The sequence below is a fragment of the Perognathus longimembris genome, chromosome 5 (genome assembly GCF_023159225.1).
Source record: "Perognathus longimembris pacificus isolate PPM17 chromosome 5, ASM2315922v1, whole genome shotgun sequence".
Taxonomy (NCBI): Eukaryota; Metazoa; Chordata; class Mammalia; order Rodentia; family Heteromyidae; genus Perognathus; species Perognathus longimembris.
In genome coordinates, this window is record NC_063165.1 from 70,948,803 (window position 1) to 70,976,141 (window position 27,339).

General features: G+C 35.0%; 1 protein-coding gene across 4 annotated transcripts in view; it reads right to left on the reverse strand.

Annotated features, from left to right (window-relative positions):
- Naaladl2 (N-acetylated alpha-linked acidic dipeptidase like 2) overlaps window positions 1–27,339 on the reverse strand; it is a 1,189,792-nt gene that overhangs the window by 865,365 nt on the left and 297,088 nt on the right. The gene's annotated exons all lie outside the window — the stretch shown is intronic.

Here is a 27,339-nt window from a genome sequence, read left to right on the forward strand (position 1 = left end):
CTAGATGATTTCCTATATCTCAGTGTTGGGGAAGATCACTAAAGCATGTTACATGCTGCCCATCTTGCAAATGAACAATTTGATCAGTGTTGACATACATGTAGATCCGTGCCATCACCACAACCAGAGAGAAAACACTCGCAGCAGCCCGACAACTTTCTATGTCCCTTGGACAATTATTAATTTCCTTTGGTTCCATATGCCCAAACAAATGTGACTATATTCTAATAAAATTTGATTTACAAAAATAAGCGTCTGGGATTGTTTGGCCTCTGGGTCACAGTGTGTTGACCTCTGTTCCAGTCACTGACTTTGAAGAGCACTGAATGAATTTCCAAGAGAAGCAAAATTTACTGAATGTTTAGTTTTAAAACTCATGTGGAAGCTGACCAAAGGATTACAAATACAATCCAAAGACAGAAGTTGTTTTCTTTGTGTCAATTAATTGTGTCTTAAATATATTCTGATAATAGTAAATAAAGATTTCCAGAAACAAATGATTTACAAGTTTTAGATTGCTAATGAAAAGTATGTTAAGTTTGGTGTTAGTTGCTCACACCTGTAATCTTGGCCACTCAGGAAGCTGAGGTCAGAGGACAGCAGTTTGAAACTAACCTAAGCAGAAAAATATTCAACAATCAACCAGCAAAAAGCCAGAAGTGGATGTGTGGGGCTAGTGATAAGAGTGCCAGACTTGAGCCAAAAATTTAATTAAGCAAGAGTATACGGTTCTCATTTCAAGCCACAGTGCCAGCACTCCCCCCCCCCACACAGAAGCACATTATAATTATTCCAATTTGTTTTTGTTGCTAATATCTTATTGTGTCTGATTTATAAATTAAAACTTACCAGGAATAAGCATATGTAGAAAAAAAAAACATAGTACATATATCCTTTGGTGTTGCCTGTGGTTTCAGACATCCACTAGGGTCTTGGAAGTTTTCTCACATGGATAAAATATAATTAGTATAATTGCTTATCCTCTATTTTGTAATGATTTTGTAATCACTACTTTGTAGTGATACGTCAGATCTAGTTTTACACTTAAGTTTACTAAGTGTTCTTTGGTAATACAGCACAAAAGTAGCTCTTCTTTTGGCTGTTTAATTCTCAAATTATTTTTGACTTTCATTCAAAGCCTAGTGAAATTAATGAAAGGATATAATGAGGGAATTCAGGGACATATTACAACAAACCATTCCATGTGTAACTTCTCAATAGATCAAGATCATTATGTAATTAATTCTCCTTCAGTGTAGATGTAGAAAGGAAAGCAACTCCTTTAATTTCTCTAGAATGCAGAGGTCATAAAACTATGGTCAATTCAATACTCCATCTCTCTGCATATAAAAAGCATCCTTTACACAGGATTACCCCAGTCCTCATAAACTGCTCTGAGATTGTGGACAATGAATACTTATCCTCATATTCAATACAGATCTAAGTAGTGAAGATACTAATTAGCTTCCCAACCAGGAGAAAACTATTTTCCTAACAATACAATCCATTAATCACTTTCATGTCATTGCTTTTCTATATAATTTCTGTAAATGAATAATCACTTTCCTGCCATCATTATGGGAAGAAATATAGCAAAAGGAAAGCAACAATAACGTGGCAATGACCCAAAATATCCCTGATGTTTTCAAGTTTGCTGGCCTCATCACAATTTCTGTACCCCTATTAATCTTCTAGTCTATAGAAGAATGAGTAATGTTTATAAACTGCACATTCAAATAGCAGTTGGAAACTAGCCTAAGCAAACAAATCCTCAAGATTTGTAACTCCAGTTTAACTAGTCAAAAGCCAGAAATTGAGGTGTCTTACAGTGACAGAGTACCAGTCTTGAGCCAAAAAGTTAAGCAAGAGTGATTTCAAGCCCCAGCACTATCACACACACACACACACACACACACACACACACACTATATTATTATTCTACTTTCTATATTATTTCTCCAATTATTCTATCTTATATGTAGCAAATGAATATCCTAATATATATATATATAATATATATATAAGGATAAATTGCTTATATCAATAGTAATTATCTAAGACTTAAAGTATCACAATAGCACATCAAATTTACATAATTGAAAACCTCTTCTATTCAAAAGTTTTTGTCATAAAACATGTGAGTATAATCCACAAGTTAAATGTTTCCTAGTTCCATGGCTTCATTTTCCTCTGCTAGATAGAAAGGGCAAAAAGACTTATCAAATCATTCCATGGGCAATAATATATAGAACCAATCTATCTCCTAGGTCTGTTTTTCCCCATCTAATTGATGACAGTTTACATCAATGATATATAAACTTCCAATTTTATTATGAACCATAATTCCACTCTACAAGAATGTCAGAAAATTTGCTTCATCTGCCAAAGTCTCTTAATATATCCAAAGAACATTAGGGTAAACCCATGATGGTCCTTTATTAATACTGATTTATAGTCATGACATTGTAAGAGCACTTGTTCAGTCAGAACATTCTAGATGAAGGTTAGCTTTTTTTTTTCTTTTCTGTCAGTTGATAAGAGTTCTTTTCCAAACTCTTTATGCACAATTGTATCAAATTAACCTGATAGAAATCCTTTTGACTGTTCATCTTTCCAACATTAGATATTTCTGAAGTTGAAAGGGAAAAGCTATACATTAATCACACTACAGAGAACAGAGCATTTACAAGACTCATTTGCAAAATTATATTATCATCTTGCACAGTGCACAAATTGCATGAAATTGTGTGAGAAGTTTTATTCTAAATCCTGTTCAGTTTCTAATGACAATAATGGTAATATAAAGAAAATGAAAATCAAAACAACACTGAAATTCCATCTCACCCTAGTTAGAATGGCCATTACCAAGTAAAATAACAATAATAGATGCTGGTGGGAATGTGACCAAAAGGAAACTCTGCTAAACTGTTGATGGGAATGTAAACTCGTTTAATCAGTCTGGAAAGCAGTATGGAGTTTCCTCACAATACTAAATATAAAGTTTCCCTATGACTCAGAAATTCCACTCCTGGACACTTACCCAATGGACTACAAACAAAAGCCATATTAAACTACCGGCACAACCATGTTCATTGCAGCATTGCTTACCATAATTAATATATGAAATCAACCCAGATACTCCTCAATAGACAATGGATCAAGGAAATGTGGTATGTATACACAGTGGGATTCTATACTTCCATCAGAAGGAATGATATTGTACAATTTGTAAGAAAATGGAAAAAATAATATTAAGCAAAGTAAGCTACATGGAAAGAAACATAGGTTGCATGGCATCCTTCAATTGTTAAAACTGGGATGTGCCTATAAATCTACAAGTAAACAGACTGAATGGTACAAAACAAAAAAGTATACTAGGACATGATAAATTATATAGGTATCTAAATTTTCTCACAGTGAGACCAAAAAAGGATATTCTTCGGAGGACCACTAAGGCTCATTAGCTATGTGCATATGCTCATAAAAGATGATCTTTTTAGAAATGAACTCTATGAAATGGAAACAGGTTTTTTTTTAAAGTTTGATTTTTGTCCTAGTTGTGGCAGGCATCTTTAAATAACAGCAGATATTCCAACTTTTTGAGCAGATACAAAATAAGGAATAAGATTTTACCAGAGTTGTGATCATCACAGGCTGTGTATTTTCTTAAGCTTAATTATAAAGATGATCATACCTAAAGAAAGAAACTTTCTGATGGAGCTTTGAAAAAGAACTTGATACTTTTGTGTAAAACCTATAAAAATTACCGAAGTGTCAGGGTTTACCATTAGAAGATGAGACATCGATTCCAAAACCTAATCTAGTTTAATAATTAGAGGTTCACAAGGTCAGAAAGGGAATCCCAGTAGAAACTAGCATGTCTATTTATAACCTTAACTCATGGAACAAAGTATAGCTCAATATGCAACTGAAAAAAAACCAGATAAATCATCAATGATTTAAATGAAAAAAATGTATGTATAGCATGGGAGAAAAGGCTGACTAGGAAACTATAGTTGCAAGTAATACCCTCTTCAAAGAGAACCTACTTTATTGTGTAATAGCAAAACCTTTAAATGGGCAGAAAAGCCACTAAGGTTCAATCGAGCAGCTGGGATTTTTCTTTCTATTATTAATTTTGAAGTAATGCTTTCTGGACAATATACTGTACTAACATGAATATATTATTCTAAATTCTTGTCACAAAATTAAATCTCAAGGAATTTTAATCAATGTAAAAGTTTACATAAAATTCACTGTAAAAAGGTAACTATATATTGTTGATCCTGGATCATGCACAAAAAGCACATTTGTGAAAATCTAAGCAATCACTAGTATCATTACATCTTAGTAGCTTTCATTTCTGTTTCAATCACCCCTACACATAGCTTTCTGATGCCAATAGCTCCTAGACTTGGAACGATAGAGAGAAATTAGGTCAGACAGAACAAATAAAATCAATAAGCTAATGCTTGAAAATACAGGAAATGAGTCTGGGCTTTTTGTGTTTGTGCTACCGTCTGTGACTTGATACAGTGTCACGAGGTTCATTATTGGAATAAGAACATGGAATTCAGTCTCAGCAGTTTCTTTGTTTTGATGATATGATGATGCCTGGTTAATGATATGCTGCTAGATACATCCTAACTGGTAATGCAGAAACTCTCCCAGAGAAAGCAATGGAATGTTGGACTCTGAAGCTCTGGTGAAAGAGACTCTGCAAGTCGCCCTACTTGCCTCCACCAGGGTTTGTAGTTACAAAAAAAAAAAAATTGTGTCTTCAAAGTTTCCAGTAAATTGTGAAACTCTGACATAGGTATACAGATTTAAAATCAGTCTGTCAAAAATTAAAACCTCATCTAGTATACAACATTATTGTTACTGGACTGATTGTATCTTAGAAACAAAAACAATGTCTGGAAAGGTATTTCTATGCTTGAGTGCTTGCTTAAAATGCTTAAAATCTTGGGTTCATTCCTAGTACTGCACAGACAAACAACAACAACACAAAACTTTAAGACTGGTTATAGTTACTGTACTTCAATTTGATCAATCATTTCTACATAAGGAAAAGAAAAAGGATCTAAATGTGTAAATTATAAATCTCACAATGACAATGCAAGAAAACATCCTTCTATAGAAGTCATGCATCTCAGCTGTAACTGACAGATTCAGGCTTCAGTGCTTACAAGACAGGATCTAATCAACCTGTTTTTATACCTTTTCTTGAGCAAGTTACTTGCAGTGGAATCTTCTTCATGTTCTAATGAACAATCTCAGAGTATCACAAATGGTTCCCAAATCATCACATCCACATATTTAAAGCCAAATAAGTCCTTAGTCATGACAATGAAGGTTAACTGGACCTTTATCTAATTAAACTCATTAAATTCTTCAGATGCCAAAGGCCCATGTCATATCCTTCCTGTTTTTATCCCTAGAAAAGTAAGCCTATGAAATTGATTGGTGATAACCAGGAATCAAATACAGGACACATCACCTTCACCTTCACCCTACACTGCATTGCAAATTGTTTGACCTGAAAGTATAATCTTACCAACTAGATGTTGTTTCTCAAAGAGAAGGATGGCCATTGGTTTATGTGAGATCATCATATGGTTTTATGTGGGGCATAGTGTGATTTAAGTTCCAACACATCTGCTTTGTGTAAGAAACATTCTTTATTGATGTCAAACTTGTATCTTCCTAAAAGTGTGAGGAAAGAGCTATTTTCTACCAAGCACTTAATAGAGGATTGGGATGTAGCTTAGGTGTTAGACCACCTGCTTAGGAAATACAGGGCTCTGAGTTCTAATCCTGATACAGACAAAAAAAGGTTCTCCATAGCAAACCAGGTATTTTTATTAAGTAGAACATAACTATATTGAATACAGGCATTAGTAAAAATGCATGCAAAATGCATTTTAAATATTCATTTTACTTAAGACAATATCATCAGTATCTTGTCAATATTATATAAATATGTTGTCAATATATAATATTTACATTCTCTATCCAAGTGATTTATTCATAATACTTTTCTATTTTGGCTATAGGTTTATAGAATGGTCTGTTCAAAGATATCTTCAATACACACCACGATGTTTTACAGTAAGCAGTCAAATAATGAAAATAACAGTAATAACACAAACAAGTCCTACTTATCCTGGAAAAGAACAATTGAGAATCACTTGGGATATAATTACAGCCTGCATCTTTGACAAAACATGCTAAATACATATTAAACAAAATTGTTGGGGCTGAGAATATGGCCTAGTGGCAAGAGTGCTTGCCTCGTATACATGAAGCCCTGGGTTCAAATCCTCAGCACCACATATATAGAAAAGGCCCAAAGTGGCACTATGGCTCAAGTGGTCGAGTGCTAGCCTTGAGCAAAAAGGAAGCCAGGGACAGTGCTCAGGCCCTGAGTTCAAGCCCCAGGGCTGGCAAAAAAAAATAAACAAAATTGTTTATGAAACACCAAGAGGAAAATCTAAGAGCTAAGTCACTCCATTTGTTCTTTCCATCATTTTATAAACTGTTGCAAACTGTCCTTGAATAAAGTGTACTGTCTTTAAAGTTAGACACTATCATAATACTATATAGTTGATGTTTTTTCATAGACTTCTCTCAGAAGTCTTCAGTCTTGCAAAGTGCATTATGACAGATAATAGAGAGGTTTGAGTACAACAGAAAGCAGAGAGATTCAAGTTAAAAGATTTCATTATTTCATTCTACAATAAATTTTACAATCTTCACTGCCTAGTATAGGCTGTCATGTTGTCTCATTTCTTACATATATCATGTTATTTATTCTTAACCAGAATCCTATGAGGGACCTGTCTTCTTATGGATAAGACAAATAAATACTAGTAAGTTCAAGGTTACAAAGCCAATAAGAAAACAAGATTTTGTTGGGGTATTTTTGCCTGCTCATTTGCGTTAGTATAAATATTTTGTAAAGTAAGTGAATACAGGAGATTAAAGACAATAATTCTACAGCTGGTGTTCTCTGAGGTAATTATTCAAGGATCTTTTAAATCTATATGCACAAAGGCATTTCTCAATCAAAAAGATAGGAATTTAACAGATAAATTTCTTATTTTCTAAAGATGTAGACATGTAACATCATATATTTATAGGATAGTAGTATCACCTATGTGTATATACAGAGGCCACACAATGCTTCCATCACAATTGCATAAGCGTAATTGTACAGTTTTTAGAGGGTGATGGCATTTAGAGGGAAGTGGCATTTAGACTTAATCATTATTCAAAATTATTACAGTCTTTAATGTAATATATATGCATATGTGTATGTGTGTGTTTCCTAAAGCTACTATTTCTACTTCTCAACAATGATTGTGCATTGATAGTAAGCTATGTGTCTTATGATTTGATAAGCTAAATATTAAAATTGGCTGTAATAATATTATTAGATTGCTTGGCAATTCCCACTTGCTAACTGATTCTAAAAGTAAAGTTCACAATCATCTCTAAACAAGCAAAGTTTCTCCATTCATGATTACATCACTGAAAAGCTCGCAAAATGGGGAAATGATAGAGAGTTTGCAAATGCCTTTAGCTCTGTACTGTAGTTTTCACATTTGGTAAATGAACATTGAATTGAGTGACTTCTAGTATCCTTTAAGTGCAGAATTTTGTGATCCAAATTTCTAATTTGCATTTTCTATTTTTTTCTTCTTAAATTCATTTATTCCATGTTATTCCTATAAAAATACTTAAAGAAAACTTAAGTAGCTATAGTTATCTGCCTTTAATATTTAGAATATTACTACTTGCTAAGTACTGAGAATATGTAACAGACCAGAGAATGTGCTGGGGCATGAAACCATTATATAATACATTCCAATTTTATACTTTTGTACAAATCTAGTCCTATACTTCATTGTCATGCACAGGTGGTTTGATATATAAACGTCATTATGGCATATCTTCTAATAATCACTCTGCTAGAGAATAGGACATGGGTCTTTTTGGACTGGTGAACTTCCACAAATTAGTCCAAATTGAAGATTTAGATTCCACTCCTCAATGCCAAGTGAGGAAAACTGTAGAGGACATTGTCAAAAGGGCTAAGCAAATTGATTCTTTTTGTTCTATTCTTCTGTGCCGAGCCATCACACTACAATAAAGAAAAATTTTTAACCCCTTTGAATAATTGTTGCTGTTTATATGAGTGCAGAAAAATCTAAAAACAACATAGGAGAGCTTGGTGGCAGAGAAAATATTGGCAGACTGGGAAAAAAAAAATTCTGTAGCACCCCTCCCACATCTACATTTTTCCTTTCTGTGATTTTGGCTATCCTCAGTCAAATATGATCTGCAAATACTAAAAGGAACATTCCAGAAATAAAGGCTTCATAAAATTCTGAGAAGGTAACTCCTAAAAGTAATAATGCACAGTTATAAGAACATGTTGCCTTATTAGAATATTTTTTTTACATTTGAGTTTTTCTATTTTAAGTATCTTTAGAAGGAAAGTTGGAAAGGACTAAATGAGCCAGTTCCATAAAACATGGCAAAAGAAAGAAATAAAGAAAAGTGTGTTATGTGTTTTAAGTGAATTAGTTATAAAGGTCTATTAAAATAATTAACTTCTTATTTTCTACCATATTTTTCCAGAACCAAAATTAAATTGGTAGATAAGGAACTGTAATATATTATAAACAAAAATGTCACCATTGGTTCCTCCTTCTTTGTTCTGTATATTTGCAATGAAGTGCTGTCTACTGCTATTACATTTCACACCCTGCACCTATTCTGATTTTGTGACTTGTTTTGCAGAAAGGAAGATAGCCGAAGTGATGGTGTGCCAGTGTCCAGACTTATTTGGGGCCTCCTTTCATTCTCATGGAAACTCAACTCTGCAGTAAGCATAGGTTAACCTGTCAGATGATGGGGGAATCACATGGAAGAGCTGTTCACCCCTACTCAGGCCATCTAAGATTAACTCAGCTACCATGTGTTCATTAAGTTAACTCAACTACTTGATTACACAGCCAGCAGCAAAGCCCCAGGTGGGCCTACTTGAGCTGGGGGTGAGAGAGCAGTGACAAACCCTTAGCTAATGACAGAGTGATTCTTTGCCCCCGCTGTCTTGAGTAAAAACTGAAGCACAGAAAAGTTAAATGTCGGCTGGGGATATGGCCTAGTGGCAAGAGTACCTGCCTCGTATACATGAGGCCCTGGGTTCCATTCCCCAGCACCACATATACAGAAAATGGCCAGAAGTGGCGCCACAGGCTCAAGTGGCAGAGTGCTAGCCTTGAGCTGAAGGAGGCCAGGGACAGTGCTCAGGCCCTGAGTCCAAGCCCCAGGACTGGCCAAAAAAAAAAAAAAAAAAAAAAAGTTAAATGTCCTAAGCTTCCACCAAGAATAGGTACAAAGCTGTTATTTTCCTTTTCGCCTGATTCAAAATGCACATTGTTTTTGTCTGTTTGTTTTGTTTGCGGAGACATGTTCTAGCTATGTGGCTCAGGCTGGCTTCAAATTCAAAATCCTCCTGCCTTTGTCTCCAGAAAAGAGGAGAGAGTAACCAGGAGCCTCCACTATTGACTCTGTTCTTAGTCTCGTTCCTATGAGCATGCTAAGTACTTCGCCCAGACTCCACCAGTAAAATTATTGTATTCAATTCAAAGGGAGAAATCTAATTTCTCAAAATCCCTAACAAAATCTTATTTTAACCAAAGGACATTTATTGCACTTGATAATCATTCATTAGCATCTCAAAAAGCACTGCAATATGTTCTTAGAGTACATTTTAGTCAACCATTGCTGGCTGAGGCCTGTAATTCTTCTAGTTATTTAAGAGGCTGAGATCTGAGGACAGTGGTTCAAAGCTAACCTAGGCAAGAAGAACTTGAGCCTCTTATCTCCAATTAACCAGCAAAAAGTTGGATATGAAGGTGTGACTCAAGTGTAAGCATGCTAGTCTTGAGAGAAAAAGCTAAGGGACAGTACTTAGGCCCTGATTTGTCCCCAGTATGAGGACATACACACACAAAAAGCAACAAAAGAAAACATATTTTAAATTAAAAAGTTGAACATCAAATATGCTATCAAAAACATTACTATTTTAAGCATTACAAAGAATATCTTCAAAAGAGGGCTATATGCTTATTTTTAAGTGGTATATTTCATTTTTCTCACACATATTTACTGTGGACTTTACAGCATAAATACAGTTGCATAAATATTATTGAAGACATCTGGCAGGTTATCTTTCAGTTCTAAAATATATAAATGAAGTCATCAGTTCATCTTAGGAAAATTCAGAAGGATTTTTAAAAACCATCTGTTATGCACCTGTGGGATCAGGTAGCAATCAATGATTTTCTTTAATTTGCTACAATTTATGACTCAAAAAGTGCAAGTGTAATAAATAGACCCAAAACAAATGAAAGTGTATCTGAGAGTGGCTTTCTTTTAATTAAACCATAAAGTATAGGTTCCATGTAGTTAATCTCATTTGATTTAGAACAGACTCCAGATAATTAATAAATAACTAGAAGTAGGCAAGATAATATTAATAAGAAAACCTCTGTGGTGTTAGAGCTTTTCAAAGAAGAACAACAGCTATTCTGGAATACAAGAAATAAAAACCAGTGGGTATTTTCCAGACTATATTTTACTATAGTTAAATAATATTTTAAACAATATTAAATCTTTACTTCTATTACATTTATATTCTTTCAATGACTATAATATATTCACACAAACATATACAGTCAGATATTTTAAACATACATTTTTGTCTTCAGCTGTGTAATGTGTGTTAACCACAGTAAGCACAATGCAAATGAGCCACCTTTGATATACTATTTATTTTCATCAACAGCTTCTTGATTAAATTCATCACTAGTTCAGGAATGAAACTGAAGAAGAATCTGAAGAATATAGAAGTAACCTTCAGAGAAATAATAGGCCATGTAAAAATTTAGTCTTGACTACCACTTGTGGGATGGTATAAATTTACATTTTGAAAATTGATGTAACTGCCAAAACAAAATTAAATAAAATTCTTAATTCTAAAGGAGCTTCCAAAAAAAAAAAAAATAAATAAATAAATATATCTGAAGTAAAAAAAAAATAAATAAATAAAAAATAAAGGAGCTTCCAGATTGTCATAAGTGAAGTTTCAAGTGAGAATTATTGCCGGAAACCTTTCATCACCACATATGGAGCAAGAATTACAAAGAATCAGTGCTAAAAAGAATCACATGAAAGCTAATATAGGTACAGATACAGAATACCAGGTTAGACCCTGTGTGTGTGTGTGTGTGTGTGTGTGTGTGTGTGATTCAAATGTATTAGACCCTATATTATATACATTATACATGGTCTAATATACATGATCCAATGTAATATACATTAGACCATATATATGTAGGTGCGGATATACACATAGGTGTGTGTGTGTGTGTGTGTGTGTGTGTACCCCCTCACACACACACGCATTACACAAAGTCTCTTTTTGCAGCCTTAGATAGACTCAAACTTGTGATCCTCCTGCCTTAGCCTCCTGAGTAGCTGGTATTTCCAAGCACATAACACTATGGTATTTATCAATATTTATATTTTAATAGTTTGTAGACAATAAGATTCCAAGGTTCCAATATTGTTTTAATTTCTGAAAGTCTTAAAACTTGAACACAGGCTGATAGAGAAATTGTAGATTTACACAATAGTAATTTGTATCTTATCCAAGAAAACAAAGTAGTAATTAGCTTTCAACTCCCATTATACTATCCTTTACTATTCTCATAACAGAAATCAAACTATCCTAAATTTCAGCCTTCTATTAAAAGTAATACATAATAAAATCTAAACTGAAGAGAAATAATTGTAGGGTTGCTGTATGTGTTTATGATGTTATTTTCTTAATGAATGCACAATTCTGACACTCAGCTACAAAAATGTTGGGTATCTGATAGGTTTCTTTTTTCTATTTCTATATAGTTCAGAAATGGATCCTCTGAAGAATTCATCCATAAAAAATTGTACAAATGAACTATGAGTTATATTATATCTGAATTTTAGCTCTATAAGAAAATTTTCCTTTCTGAAATAATCTTTGTGATATTGGGGAAATTATATATATATATATATATCTTCTTGTAACTCTCAGATTGTTCCTGACACTGTACATACATTATCATGTTTTATTCTTGTGGAAATATTATTAGTCTAATTTTAGCTGTCAGATCCTGAGACTCAAATAGGTAGCTTACTCAAAGTATTATGGCTAGAAAGAATCAAAGACATTAAAGCTTTAGATCAATCAAATTTTCAAGTCTGTGTCCACTGTCTTCTTTATGACACTAAATATTCACTATCTATTTATGTAGGGTAGGCTGACTTGCAACTCACCATGTAGGCCATGCTGATCATGAATCATGGGCGTTTTCCATCACACCCTGCTCTGTTATGGATTTTAATATAATAAAATATAATACATAAAGAGTAAATTCTTCACATAAATACATAACCCCATGTTTATAATGCTTATACAATTATCATAAAAATGAATTCTAGAACACTTCTTTCAATCAACTTCTTTAAAATTTCAAGCACCCAAATTAAACACCACTGATATTTCCTAATTATATATTTTGAAATATAGGAAAACCTTTAAATTCTGATACATAGGATTATTTTTCAAATCTGCGTGCTAATATCTTATACTTTTAATCCCAGCCAGTCAGAAGGCTGAGATTAGGGAATCATGGTTCAAGCCTAGACCAAGTAGAAATATCTGGGAGATGCTCATCTCCAATTATTCAGCAATAAACTGGAAGTAGAGGAATGTCTCAGTGGTAGAGTGCCAGGCATGAACAGAAAAAGCCTAATGAGAGAGCACAGTACTTGAGCTCAAGCCCACATGCTGTCATAAACACACACACACACACACACACACACACACACAACAAACGTACACACACACATTTTCACTACTTAAACAAAAGAGTTATTAGAACTGTAGAGAAAGGAATATCATTTAGGTGTAATGTTCGATGTAATATAATAATTTCTAAGCAATATCCAATCAACAAAACTACCCTTCAAAACATTAAATTATCTTTAAGTAGTGTACCAAGAGATTTCAATTCAAACAATCTTTCTTTAAATGAGAATCCATAAATTGAGAGAGATAAGCTGACCTTCCAGGTAACCAAGTGACCCTCCCAGAATGTCCATCCCACGAAGCTATGTGTTCTAATCATGTGTGTATATATATATATAATATACATAATATGTATATATACACATATATGTATATATACACATGTATCTATATTGATCTATATGTATATATGTATATATACATATATGTAAATATATTCACATATATGTGAATGTATACAAATATGTATATGTAATATATATTGTATAGTAGCATAATATGTTATATTATTTATTTATGAATAATATATTTATATATGTATATTATTTCTTTATATAATGTGTATCATATATGTTTATGTGTATATACTTCTAAATAAATGGATATTTAATATTTTGTTATGTTAAGTAGTAAGTTGTATTAAATTAACAAGAATAAGAAAATTTGCTATGACAAAATATAAAAAGTGAGGCTGATATGATTTTATCCACTTGCGTCAAATCACTCAAGATATAAACCAGATTGACAGAAATACCTCTTTCTGTGGTATTTGTTACCTAGGATGCCAGTCAAACATTTAGCTATAGGAGCCTTAGGGCTTTCATAGAAGGACAATTTACAGAAATTTCCTTCACCTAATTTGCTCTGCAATTCCTAAGGAAGAAAAAGAAAGGGGAAAAATATTTACCTTAGCAACTGCAATGTTGCATTTTATCTAGAAGCTGCGGTGTTGGGTTTATTTTTTAAATAACTTTTAAAGTATATGTGTTTTGACATCCCATCTTCATGAGTTGCTGGCGTGAGTAGTCAGGTGGAAGAGGGCAGGCCACACACCTCTACTGTCCTGCTGCACATGACAGAAATACTTACTCTTTTTTGCACCCATTGTCTTTATATATTTTTAATGGAAAATGAGAGAATTGCTCTTGTACAATATGAGTATAGAGACATTGTCAGAGAGGGGATGCAGAGAGTAGAGTTCATCACAGCTGACCTTCGTTATTTCTGGGAGAAGAGAAATTGGTAGACAATTGGCAATTGTTATAACAGGAAAATAAACATCCTTGTCAAGTGTCAGCAGCTAAAAGTCAATTTCCAGCCCTAATGGAAGAAAGCTGTAAGCTTGTCTACAGGAGAATAGATTTTTTTCCAGAAAGGACTAAGTTAAAAACACATTTTAACAATGTAATTCAGAAATCCCTCTTAGAGACTGAGGTTCTTGCAGCCCACACACTTGAGGGCCACACAGAAAAGTGCACTTGCCTCATGCTAGAGTGTGACATCAGTGCTTGGAATGTGACTGACTTTTAAAGGGAACTCAGGAATAAAGGGATGGGAAAGAAGAATTGTAAGATCTTCTTTCCTTTACCACCAAAAAAGAAAAAAAAAATGACTTGCTGGGCACTGGTGGCCCATAGCACTCAGGAGGCTGAAATCTGAGGATCGTGGTTTGAAGTCAGTCTAGGCAGGAAAGTCTATGAGACTCCTATCTCCAACTACCTACCAGAAAAGCAAAAGTGGAGCTGTGGCTCAAAGTCAAGGAAACAGAACAGGCCCTGAGTTCAGCCCTCCCCCACCACCCCCGCCCCATGATAAAAAATAAAAGACTGAAGTCCAAAATGAAGTAGTTTAATAGTAAATGCGGTATAAAAAGTCGAGTGTCCTTGGCTTTTTCTTGCTCCTTAACCATCTATCTCCTCAGTGCCATGACATAATCCAGCCCTTCCTCAGTTTCCCATCACTGAGCTACTTTGCCTGGAAACTTCCCCCAGGAATGAAGCTGGGGCAGTGAAACCAGTTTCCTCTTTTTTTGTTACTTCTCAGAGATCACTCCCACCCACTGCCCAAGACAAATAGCATCTAATGGCTTTACATCTCATCATGGGAAGAATTGGCTTTCCATTCAGAGGGCAAATTCAGCTCCAAGTATTTTACTTTATCCAGTGCTCAAATCTTTCTTTCCTTCACATTTAATTACACAGAGTCATCTGCTTATCCTGTGTGGGGGTCTTACTTCTCAGAGCAGCCACTATGTCTAAATGCTGAGACAAAACTATCATCAAAAATAGAGTCTATGGGGCTGGGGATATGGCCTAGTGGCAAGAGTGCTTGCTTTGTATACATGAAGCCCTGCATTCAATTCTCCAGCACCACATATAAAGAAAATGGCCAGAAGTGGTGCTATGGCTCAAGTGGCAGAGTGCTAGCCTTGAGCAAAAAGAAGCCAGAGACAGTGTTCAGGCCCTGAGTCCAAGCCCCAGGACTGGCAAAAAAAAAAAAAAAAAAAAAAAAAAAAGGTTTACAAGGATCAATGTGTCAAGAAAATGTGGTGTATATATACATAATAGAATTCCCACTCATCCATCAGAAAGAATTATATTGTACCATTCAAAAGGAAATTGAAAGACTTGGAAAAAACTATATTAAGTGAAATAAGCCACATCAAAAGAAACATAGGTTATATATGGTTTCCCTCATTTATAGTAACCTGAATGTGCCTATAAATCTACAAATAAACTCAGGGAATAATTTTACACACACACACACACACACACACACATACTGGGACATGATTAATTATATAGGAAACTAGACATTCACACAGTGAAGCCAAAAGAGAAAGGGCATAATTTCACATGATATGTTGAAAATAACAACAACAATAAACCACTTGTTTCCATAGCTTGTAGTTCATTTCCTTTAGTATCATCTTATGTGATCATATGTGCATTGCTACTGAGCTATTGTGATCTTCTGCTAGGATTATCCTAGAAGTGTACTAATTAATCCAGATGAGGGAAACCACAGAGTCTACGTTTCTTTGGGTCTGGCTCACTTCACTTAGTATGATTCTTTTTCCAAATCCTTCCATTTCTTTTTGACTAGGGCAATGCCATTCTTTCTAATTGAAGCATAGAATTCCATTGTGTATATGTACCACATGTTTTTGATCCACTTATCTACTGAGGGGCATCTGGGTGGGTTTCGTATTTTAGCAATGACAAATTGTGTTGCGATGAACATAGTTGTGCTGGCGGCTTTGGTGTGTTCTGGCTTGTAATCTTTTGAGTAGATTCTCAAAAGTGGGGCTGCTGTTTTGAGGAAACTCCATACCGCTTTCCAGAGTGGTTGAACGAGTTTACACTCCCACCTCAGTGTAGAAAGATTCCCCTTCGGCCACATCCCTTCCAGCAACTGAAGACCCAGAAATGAAGCCATAGACCTATGGCTACTTAATCTTTGATAAAGGAGCTAAAAAAGTAGGATGGAAGAAAGACAGCCTCTTCAAAAAATGGTGCTGACAAAATTGTTTCAACACCTGTAACAAATTAAAACTATATCTTTATATATCATCCTGCATCAGAATCAATTTCAAATGGATCAAAGACCTCTAAGTAAAATCAGATACCCTGAAAACACTACAAGAAGAAATAAAGAAACACTTGGGCTTCTCAGCACAGGACAAAACTTTCTTAATAAAGTCCAGAAACACAACAAATCAAAGAAAGGTTATACAAATGGGACTGCATCAAACTGCAGAGCTACTGTATGACAAAGGATATCATTTCCAAGATAAATAGGAAGCCCATGTATTGGAAGATCTTTACCAGCCATAAAATATACAAAGGCCTCATATCTAAAATATACATAGAACTCAAAAAATTAAACTCCTCCAAAACAAATCCTCGAACCAACTGTACCCTCAACAAATGGGCTAAAGGCCTAAAAAGAGATTTCTCTGAAGAGGAAATGAGAATGGCCATGAGATACATGAAGAAGTGCTCTACATCACTGGCCATAAAAGAAATGCAAATCAAAACAACATTGAGATTCCACCTCATCCCAGTAAGAATGTCCATTATCAGGAAAACTAACAATAACAAATGCTGGAGGGGATGTGGCCAAAAGGGAACCCTACTACATTGTTGGTGGGAGTGTAACCTTGTTATTTATTCTATCATGCTTGTTATTTATTGAATCCATGCTGTGAATCCTTTATGATGCAGTAACATGAGAAGGTGTTGAAAAACAATGTGGTCCACCCAGCTTCCAGGCCAACATTTGCTTTGCACACTGCTTGCTGGTTTTATGAAAGTGTTCAATGACTATACCTTTTCTATCTTTGTTTAAAGATAAATGACACTTCCTGTTTATATTATGTGATAGATGTTGTTGTACACAGTTCTTTGCTCTGTCACATTCACAGTTTACTCAGATGGCATATAATTAATTCTGGACCCTTGTAGATATCTCAATTTAGAGATCATGAGACGAAGCAGAGGGAAAGTCAAACTACAGGACAAATAGGGAAGTAGCTGCTGGTGTTACTGAACATATTGATATTGTTAAAGTTTGGAATGTAGCTAAAATGTCCTGAACAGAGTCCTCTTCTTTCGTTCTCTCCACTCTACAGGGTTATTCTGCTGGACTTCCGGGCTGTATACTAATCCTCTCCTTCATATATGCAATTATCTTTCCTGCTGTTTTGCATCAGAAATGATTTTATTCTGCCTTAAATAAAACTCATCTGTTACTTTTTTATCATATGGTCTATTCCATAGTCTATATTCCAAAGCCAAGAAACCATATCCCATTAGCTTGCTCTTAACACACATTGAATCTTAAGCCTGTTGGTCCACACATGTAAGCCTACCTCAGGAGACTGGAATCTGAGGATCAAAACTTGTTCGGATATAAAAATTCCTGAGACTCTTATCTCTAATCAACCACCAAAAAAGCCTAATGTGATTCAAGGGGTAGAGCTCCAGCTTTGAGGAAATAAGGCAAGCAAGAGCAATAGGCCCTGAGTTCAAGTCCTAGTACCAGCATTCAGCTCTGCACCCTCAGGATACATACATGATAGCTGTTCATATGAGTGTCTTTACAGTGATTTGTGCATAGAAGCTTAATGCTACTGTTCCATATATGAATTCAGGTAGGCTGTGAAGCTAAAGAGATTATTTTGAGTAGGATAAACTAAAGACTCACTTCTGTTCTAAAACAAAATTGATTTACTACAAGTTTTCCTGCAAAGCTTTTCCTTTACCATCATAGAGGCTGTGGCCAAGTACTTGAGATTCATTCTTTCTTGAAAAATGGAAGCTTTACTTTACATTATTTTTTATTTTTACATAGTGGACACTGGACAAGGATCATGAATGTGTTTCAAAAAATGTCAATTTTTAACCTGTAATTTTTATATTTTGTTTCAGACAAACCAACATGCTTGTAAGAAGGAAAGAGAGGCTGGGAATATGGCCTAGTGGCAAGAGTACTTGCCTTGTATACATGAAGCCCTGGGTTCGATTCCCCAGCACCACATATATATATAGAAAAGGCCAGAAGTGGCACTGTGGTTCAAACGGCAGATTAACCCTTAAGCAAAAAGAAGCCAGGGACAGTGCTCAGGCCCTGAGTCAATGCCCCAGGATTGGCAACAAAAACAAAACAAATAAACAAGAAAAAATATAATAAAAAAAAAGAAGGAAAGAGAAACCTACAAGTGGTAACTGGAAATCTTGACTGTTTTGAAAATAGGCTGTGCTTTCATTAATTTATTTAGATCCTAGTATTATGAAAATAAAAGGGTTGCTTTTCTAACTGCTATGGAGATCTCACTAGAAATTCTAGCTCCATTCATCTCTTTCTCCCCTGGAGTATACCTTTACATCTCTTCTCAATTCAGCTCACTTTGAAAATAATTTTCTAAGGCTGTGAATGGAAAGGCTAATTTCTGTAGCCATCAGCCTATTTCTGGAGCCTGGGTTGACTGATATCTTATAAATCCTTTTTATATAGTACTGACATTTTAAAGACACTGGCCAGTCTGAACTTTCCATCTGGTGTGCTTGATTTCCTTTGTCCCACTTTCTCTAGTAAATTATGCTGCCCCTGAGCTCCAAAACTACTCTGGTTTAATTTCAGGCTTGAAGGTATGAAAAGATAGTGAGGTATATTAAAGCAGCAGATGAAAATAATGCCTACAATAGTGCAAGGGATAGGGACGAATTTCTTGACTCTTTAGCATTTGTTTGTGTAATAACTCTATGACCGAGAACAACCAGAAAGATATCCTAGTACCTTCCATGAATTAACACAAAACTTGCAAGCTCAGCACAGATGTCTCATGCTTGTCATCCTAGCTACTCAGGAGGCTGAGATTAGAGAACCTAAGTTTGAAGCCAGCCCAGACAAGAGAGTTCATGAGACTTAAAAAATTATTATCTTTAGGTAGTTGTACAAAGGAGTTTCCATTCAACAAAGAAGTTTATGAAGACAATGAGTCTTGAGCAATACCACCACTTTCAACACTCTCACCCATCCTTCCTCACCTCCTTCCTTCTTTTTGCTTGAATTTTGTAGGACATTCATTGAACTTTGGGGCTGTACTTCCCTACACACACTTCTCCGCATTTATGCACCACCCCCCCTTTCCCAGGCTCCACCACACCTCTTTCAAGGACCTGTTTCCTTGTGTTTATTTTGTTGAACCATGATTTTGGCTTTCTAAGGAATTATACTATTTGAGTTTTCCCTGAAATCTACTATATTCTAATACGTTTATGTACACTTCATACCACTGAACATACTTAGATACATATTTATAAACAAATTATAGCTACCCCATAGGAGGAAAAAAAACCATGCAATATCTTTCTCTCAGGTCTGATTTACTTCACTTAATGTAATTTTCTCTAGGTCCTTCCATTCCTTTGCAATGAACAAGTAAAATTCATATATACACTATATATATATGTGTATATATATATATATATATATATATATGGTATATGGTGCTGGAATGAACACGGTTATACTGCTAGTGGCTTTACTATATCCATACACCAGTGTATGGTTCATGAACTTTCTTTATGCAAGAAAATGTAGTGTCTTTGCCAGTTTTCCTTCCATTTATTACCTTAAAAATAGATCCATCTAGGTGCCCATGCCTCATGTCTGCGATCCTAGATACTCAAGAGACTGAAATCTGGGGTGGGGATATAGCCTACTGGCAAGAGTGCTTGCCTCCCATACATGAGGCCCTGGGTTCAATTCCCCAGCACCACATATACAGAAAACAGCAAGATGAGGAGCTGTGCCTCAAGTGGCAGAGTGCTAGCCTTGAGCAAAAAGGGACAGTGCTCAGTCCCTGAGTACAAGGCCCAGGACTGGCAAAAAAGAGAGAGAGAGAAACATAGAGAGAGAGAAAGAGAGAGAGAGAGAGAGAGAGAGAGAGAGAGAGAGAGAGAGAGAGAGAGAGAGAGAGAGAGAGAGAGAGAGAGAGAGAGAGAGAGAGAGAGAAATATGAGAATCAAAGCTCAAAAACATCCTGGGCAGAAAAATTGAAGAGACTCATCTCCAATTACCCACAGATAACTGTAAGTGGAGATATGGCTAAAGTGTTAGAGTATCACCAAGAATGAAGGAGTTGGTAGAGTGTGAAGCCCTGAGCTCAAGCCCTAGTATTGGTATACAAATATACATAGGACAGACAGACAGACACACAAAAACACAGAGATAGATACATAGATAACAGATTCGATAGGCATGAAGAAAGAAAGACAGGTAGATAAATAGATACAAGGTACTTTTTATTAAAATAATACAACCAAACACAATTCTATTTCCACTGCTAAATGACTACATCCATGTATTCCTCTTGGAAAGCACTGACAGCACTTCCCCATTTTAGATATCTCTATGGACTAGGTAGACACTAAACTTAGAAAAAGTTTGTATAGTATTGAGAAAGATAAATAAGAATATATTTAAGGGACTTGATTTCAGACTAGATTTTACTCTCTTATAACATGTCATAATATTATGTAGAATTATGAAAATTAAGAAGTTTTGAAAATATAATTACAAATGGATTGTCTTATTTTGGAAGCTATACACAACATTGAAAAACTCAGGTAGTTATATCCTAATTCTCCAATGGACTCTTTGCCTCTGCCTTTATTACCCAGTAAGTTTACAGTGAAAGAACTGGAGGACCAAAAACGTGTCACCAGGTCTCAGTTCACAAGGGCTTAATTCATTTTCACTAAGTCACCTCACTTTTTTTTTTTAAGATCTATGTGGTGAATCAAGTGGTAAATGGTGCCCAGGCACTGAGTTCAAGCCCCAGAAGTGGCAAAGGGAGAAAGGAAGGAAGGAAGGAAAGAAGGAAGGAAGGAAGGAAGGAAGGAAGGAAGGAAGGAAGGAAGGAAGGAGGAAGGAAGGAAGGAAGGAAGGAAGAAAGGAAGGAAGGAAGGAAGGAAGGAATAATGTTTGAGTCATAGGTATATTTGACATGATTTAAACCTTACACAATGCTTGCCTCTATCAAACATTTCCTGGTGCCCATTAGTACATGCAATTTTCATGTATTTATGAACTGGCTCAACAGTAATGTTTTAAAGAGGCAAAAGCCTTACAAATTTACATTCATTGGTCCATTCATTAATTATTTACTACACATGAAGGTTAAGTGTGAGCCCTAAAAATTCTCACTAAAACACATATTAATGAATTAATATTTTCAAAGCCAACACTTTCCAACCATGGTCATGTGCAAAGCTCAGGACTCACATTTTCAAATAAATTTTCATGGCAAATGGACTTGATTTCACAGGACAGATGTACATATTGATTTCAACTGAACAACAGTCAAATATTTCAGTGATTTTTATGATAAACAGCATAGTACCTCCAATGGCATTATATTTATTTTACTTTTTGTTTATATTCTGAACCTTGCCTTTGTGTTTTCTGGCTGCAATTTTGTTATTCTTCATGGATTTATTTGAAAAAATGTTAATGCCTCTTTGTTAGTCTTCTCTTGTATTTATTATTTTTGTCATTTAATATTTATTAAACTCAAAAATCAACATTATTTTTTTCTGTTTTTCTCAGCTTATGAAAAATTTCTCCTTAACTTCAGTGGACTTGAGTTTTTTGATAAAATCATCACCATAATCTTATTCTACAATATTTTCATTATCCTCCAAAGAAATGAAATATCCATCAATAATCACTCTCGAATCCCTGCTAGCTAGAACCTGAGAGATACTTTTCTAATTTGGATACCTCTATCTATCTGTCTGCCTTCCTGCCTCCCTGCCTGCCTCCCTGTCTGCCTATCTATCTACTATCTATCTATCTATCTATCTATCTATCTATCTATCTATCTATCTATCTATCTGTCTATTTATCTTTTACTTAAGAAAAACTATATGCCATGTGGCATTCATGCCTGATCTTCTTTAGCTTGTTTTAAAGTTTATTAAGATGTAATATGTTATGACTTCATTCTATTGTTTCTAGCTTTAAAAGACATATCTTCAGTCATATTGCCTCTTTCATAAATCAAAACTATTTTGCTACTGCATTTTAATTTCTTAGTGAATTGTAGTAAAAAAGATTATTGATAAGAAATATACTCACTGCCTTACCTATGAAACTGTAACCCCTCTGTACTTCACTTTGACAATTCAGAAAAAAATATAAACAACTTAGATACATGAAAATGGAATTCGTTGGGCTGGGGATATAGCCTAGTGGCAAGAGTGCCTGCCTCGGATACATGAGGCCCTAGGTTCGGTTCCCCAGCACCACATATACAGAAAACGGCCAGAAGCGGCGCTGTGGCTCAAGTGGCAGAGTGCTAGCCTTGAGCGGGAAGAAGCCAGGGACAGTGCTCAGGCCCTGAGTCCAAGGCCCAGGACTGGCCAAAAAAAAAAAAAAAAAAAAGAAAATGGAAGTCGTTATTTTAAGCAAATGATAGGAAGGAAGATGTGGAAAGTGGGGAAAAATGGAAGAGGTACCTTTGATAGAGAATCACTGTATATATAAATGGACAGGTTGAATCAAAACCACTCTGTACAATTATTTAAAAATAATAAACTTAAAATAACATGTCCATTGGTAAATAATTAAATGGATAAAATACATTCTGTAGTGAAAAATAGGCATTTTCCACAAAACATGTAATTTATCAAAATCTGCTTTCTTTTCTCAAGGATAAGAATATTTATATTTCTTTAGAAATAATTCTATGATGTCTTAATAATGCTATCCTAAGTATAACAGTGTACTTCTAAATTAAATTGGTTTGAATGGAAGTTACTGGTCAAAATTGACACCAATTTTACAGCAGTGATGTGTATTGCAAAACTACCTCCCAAAATGATTTTGGTAGCCAATGTGCATTTTAAAACATTTATGTGAAAATGTGCTTGTTTTATTTATTATAATTTATACTAGTGTGCACTATTGCTCTTAATTGCTCATTTAAAATGCTAAAAATGTTTATTTTTATTTTTGATTTATGTGGTTATAAAAAGATTTATTTTCCAAATAAATCTGGATTCTTTCTAATTTTTCTATTATATTCTCTCAAATGTTTAAATAGCTTTAGATATTTTTGGTTAAAATCAATGTAAAAATATGAGTTTTAAATTTAAAATATTTAAAAGATTCTTGCTACGTTTATTTTTCAATTATTAACTTTCAGGTTCTCCCTCCCTTCTTTCCTTCCTTCCTTCCCTTCTTCCCATCCTTCCTCCCTATCTCTATTCCTTCCTTCTTTTCTTGCTCTCTTTGTCCCTCCTTCCTTCCATCCCACCTTCCTTCTTTCTGGGACTTGAACATGGAGCCTATTTCTTACTTGGCTTGCTTTCCAGGCTGGCACACTACTACTTACAACACACCTCTAGCCTGGGTTTTCACTGTTTTTAAAACTTATTGTTTTTCTTTCCTGAACTTGAAAAGGAGTTACAACTCTAGGGGCAGAATTTCACAGACTTTTTCACCCATATTAACTGCCAACCTGAATCTTGTGGATCTCAGTCTTTTGAGAAGCTCAGGTTACAGGAATATGCCATGGTACCTGATATGTTGGTTTTATTTGTTTGTTTGTGTGAGTTTCATTTTAATATTTTTATTATAAAGATTTCAGAAAAGAATGAATAATTTCAATTTTTTTATTTTTCTGGTATTGTTGGTCACATAAACATACCCTCTGTTCTCACTGTATTTAATTTTGATACCCTGTGTCTTGTATATATGTTTTTCTGAATTGGGGAAGGGAAGGCAAACAACAAAATGATGAGACAAAGGATGAATGGTGATCCAATGCAACAGGAATACTCACAAGACAATATGTTGGAAATGAACTTTACAACTTGCAGGGGGGAGTTGTGTGGAGGGGAGGAAAATCGGGAGAAAAATGAGGGAGGGGGTAATAATATTCAATAAGAAATGTACTCCTCACATTATGTATGTAATTGTACCATCGCTTTATATTAGCTTGACAGTAAAATAAACCATTTTCCCAGGGACAGCTTAAAAAAAGTTATATTCAAATAAATGTACTTTTCACCTCTTTCTTTTTCATATGATACTCATTTCTCCTTCATATCCTTTATTTGTTTGTTTATTTGTTTTTGTCCATCATGAGGTTTGAACTCAGGGCCTCATGCTATCCCTGGGCTTTTTCACCCAAGGCAAGTGCTCTACCACTTTGAGCTGCAGTACCACTTCCTTACATCCTATTTTCATAGTAAAGTCTATGCAACTATTTTTATTAATAGTGATAATGAGCATCACAGTTTATCGCTTGCCTTTATTACATATCTTTATGATTTTCCTATTAGCTTACACTTTATTGGGTATCCTAATATTCCAAAAATTCTTATGTTACTGTTCTCAATTTTACCATGACTGTTAATGTTATCATATCATTTCCTAATAGACAAATTCTGTTCTATTTATCCATTGTTGATAAGATTCATTTTTATTGAAATTTCATTACTTTAATTTTTAAGTAAATCCCTAATTGATGGTATCATAAGGGGATTTATTTACAATACTTCTAGTTTCTATGAAGTGATATTTCTCTAGCACATAAAATAATTTCCTCATTTACAACTCATCTCCAAGAACAATATCAATTACATAATTAATGGCCCCAAATTCACAGAAGATTGACTACAACACATAATGATGTCAATCTTCTTGTTATTCTTCAATCTTATATTTACTTGTTAAATATATATATATATATATATATATATAGCTGAGGTAAAGCAGGAGATGGTTAATATATAATCACATATAACCCGCTGAACAGTGTGTAATATGGCCCCAAATTCACAGAAGATTGACTACAACACATAATGATGTCAATCTTCTTGTTATTCTTCAATCTTATATTTACTTGTTAAATATATATATATATATATATATATATATATATATATATATAAAAGCTGAGGTAAAGCAGGAGATGGTTAATATATAATCACATATAACCCGCTGAACAGTGTGTAATATGCTGATATCTGAGATTAAATTCTCACATAAATTGCTGATATTGACAGACTTTACAACTTTGTTCTGGCTTTTTCTTAGATAGACTTACACTGGTTTTAAGCACACCAAGGCAATATGACATTCTAACATTCACAGTTCTCTGGCTTTTCTCATCTCACATCTTCATTCATACATGTTCTTTCTATATTTTCTACATGGAATGTGACACTGTTTTGTCTTTAAGAGTCTACCAAAGTAGTTCATCTTCCTCAATCACCATAGTTCTTTCATATATCCACTTAGATGCTTATACAATGTATATGCTCTGGACACTAGAGTTTGAACTCATCCAGAGTAGCAGGACCATACTTATCTTGATGGCCCTCCCCCAATATCTGCTGGCTTCCTTCATTCCTCTCTCTCTCTTCTTTCTCTCTTTCTTTCTTTCTTCTTTTCTTTCTTTCTTCCTTTCTTTCGTTCCTTCCTTCCTTCCTTCCTTCCTTCCTTCCTTCTTTCTTTCTTTCTTTCTTTCTTTCTTTCTTTCTTTCTTTCTTTCTTTCTTTCTTTCTTAATTTCATCCTCTTTCTTTTTTTCTTTCTCTCTCTCTATTTTTGTGCTAGTCCTGGGGTTTGAACTCAGAGCTTGACTTGTGTCCCTGAGGTTTTATTTATTTACTTATTTAAGGCTGGTGAACTACTACTTGAGCCACAGCTTCACTTTTGGCTATTTTTGTAAACCATAGTTTAGAGACTCGTGGTCTTTCTTGGCAAGGTGGCTTTAAGCTGTGATCCTTAGATCTCAGCCTTCTGAGTAGGTGGGATTACAGGCATGAGCCACCAGCATCTAGCTAATTCTTTATATATAAAATCCAAGTTCGTTAGTGTTAGGTCCTCTCCCTGAGGGCTCCATGTAGATGCCCCCACCTCATTAAGTCTCCACCCAGTTACCTGGGTAACCTGCAGACCTGGAGGCAGTTATCTCCCCTTTCCCTGAGGTCACATCCTAATCCACCTGGCCACACCCCTTGCCCCTGCCCTAGATATAAGGCTGGGCTGGGTGGGGGTCTCTCTCTCTCTCTCTCCCTTCTCTCCGGCCATGAATCATCTTGGCCACAGGCCAGCAGTTCGGTAATAAACTTTCTTTCCTGCCTGAATACCGCGTGGTGTTCACCTTTACCGGCTACCTACTTTAAAAAACCTAACAGTTAGCTCTGATCACTCAATGAATGGATGGTAAAAGTTTCTCCATCCCCCTAATTTTTCTACATAGGCTACAATCTCAACTGTAAAGCAAAAACTATTTTTCTTTGCTCATATTCAAGTTCTGTTGAGTTAGGGCACATATTACTACAGAATACAGTTATTTTCATGGTGATTCTAAAGCATGCTCCAAGGGGTGGAATTACTGACAACCCAAGCATTCAAAATCTCCATGCTCTCATAGAGAACATGAGTGAGAGCAGCCTCTGTATTATTCAGGTCTTTTCATAAACATAGGGGAAAATTTCACACACCCGCACCTAGGCTTCAAGTCTCCAGAGAGGTTTGCTTTTCCATTTTCTGTAAACTAAAAAGAAACTTATTTCACAGTTGCTTTAGCATTAAGAAGAATGCCTTCCTACCGTCCTGATTACCACAGAATTCTCATATAATCATGTAATGTAACTCTTAGCTAAAGGCAGATATCCAGGAAGAAGAGAATCTTGAAATCAGAAAACAGTGAAAAGAATTATTACTTCCTTGGAGTCTTCTTTTTCTTCTCTCATGAAAATACACGGCTATTCAGCCATGTTTTGTCAATTATTAATGCTGTGTTTCTTTAGTGCATGGATTATATGGTAAAATATTCTGTGGCTTCTGGCTGTCAGTGTTGGATCTGATGTTACATTTGCCCTT